This window comes from Echinops telfairi, unplaced genomic scaffold (assembly GCF_000313985.2).
Source record: "Echinops telfairi isolate 266 unplaced genomic scaffold, ASM31398v2 ScPeMD7_1;HRSCAF=3_0, whole genome shotgun sequence".
NCBI classification, from domain to species: Eukaryota; Metazoa; Chordata; class Mammalia; order Afrosoricida; family Tenrecidae; genus Echinops; species Echinops telfairi.
The window spans coordinates 51,814,743-51,816,509 of record NW_022103896.1 but is presented as its reverse complement, the minus strand read 5'-3'; positions in this window follow the sequence as shown (position 1 = coordinate 51,816,509).

Below are 1,767 nucleotides of genomic sequence, written 5' to 3'. Positions count from 1 at the left end.
CTCATGGAGACCCTGTAGTAGGAAGTTTCAGTTAAGGTTTCAAAGGTTGTAAATCTTCATGGAATCAGATGCATAATCTCCTGCCCCAGTGAGCAGCTAGTTCAGGCTGACACTGTTTAAATGAGCCTATAAGTACTTGAACCACAGTATCACCAGGGCTCCTTTCCAACTCATCAGGCACACCCAAAAGAACAAGCATAAAAGGATAATTATCACATTTCAATTCTACATTCTTCCTAATTTTTGCATAGAGATCTACACATATTAAAGGGTTTTGCATGCCCACATGCCATATGTTAAGCAATTCTGGCTTGCAGGAATCTGTGGAAAGCTTGGTGGAACTCAAAGGGGTTCATTTCTTTCTTTCTTATTTTTATAACATCTTTTTATTGTAAATTAGGTGGGTGTTTGCATTTCAGATCATCAAGTTTGTATTCAACAGTTTAAACTACTAATCAAACCTCTCAAAAGCTTACCCTTCACTCACTCCTTGATTTCTCTCTCGTGTGGGTTTCTTAAGGGTTAGTAGGTTTTCACAGTTTTACAAAATTCTTGGGAGTGCCATTGCATTATGATCCTAATAGGAACATGACCAATTTCTCTTTTTCACACACGTCGTGCCTCACTTCCAATCTCAACTTCTTCTCATATACCGAGACTCATTATTTTTGTGTTAAGCAGGTATCTTTTGTGTTTGCACCCCCAGCATGTTGGCTTCTTATCTATTTCTCTGAGCAGTTCCATCCTCAGGCTCAAGCATGACTTTATTCTGGTTTAGTGATATTATCCTCCCATCAACAAGTCATCTCACATCCTCTGCACCATCTGCTGTGATATATCTTCCCTATAGCACTTGCTACCAGGAAGAAAGTATTTAAACTTTAGTTATTTTCTTCTTTCTTTTTGATAAGCACATTACTATAAGTTTAAGAAACCTGTGAGTTATTGTTTGATTCAATCATCTTAATTTTTCAGGAAGCTTCTAGTAAATTCTTAGGAAAGAATTATCTGATTTTCTTTTTCTGGGTGTATAATATTTCAATAGTTCACATTAATATTAAGGTTCAGGACTAATATCTGCTTTTCTGTCTCTTCCAACAGTTAAATAATTGCACATAATCTGTCAAGTAATTGATAAACTAGCAGTAGTTTCTCTATTAAATTTCTAAGTGAAATAGAAAAATATCCATATTTGATGCAGTAAAAAAATCATAAAGAAATAAGATTACTGTGAGCACTGCATTTTTTTTAGAAAGGTTAATTAAGGCTCTCGTCTCTCAAATTTTCCCTGACATTCACTCAAATGAACATACTTCGCCAAATAACCGTCAGTGATTTCAAAGGTTCTGAAATTCCACAATTTTATTGTTTTGCCCCACGTCTCACCCACGTCTGATCACAGGCTTATGAGAATTGGCCTTCAATGGTTGAGGCTGATGACGGTGACTTTCTTTCCTCCTTGTGTACCTAGTGGAAGTCAGAGGCCACGCCCATGTCACACTCCTTTTTTTTATTAATCATTTTATTGGGGGCTCTTACAATGCTTATCACAATCCATACATCCATCCATTATGTCTAGCACATTTGCACATCTGTTGCCATCATTCTCAAAGCATCTGCTTTCCACTTGAGCTCCTGGCATCAGCTCATTTTTCCCCCTCCCTCCCCATTCCCTCTTGCCTCATGAACCCTTGATAATTTACAAGTCATTATTATTTTGTCATATCTTACACTGTCCAACGTCTCCCTTCACCCACTTTTCTGTTG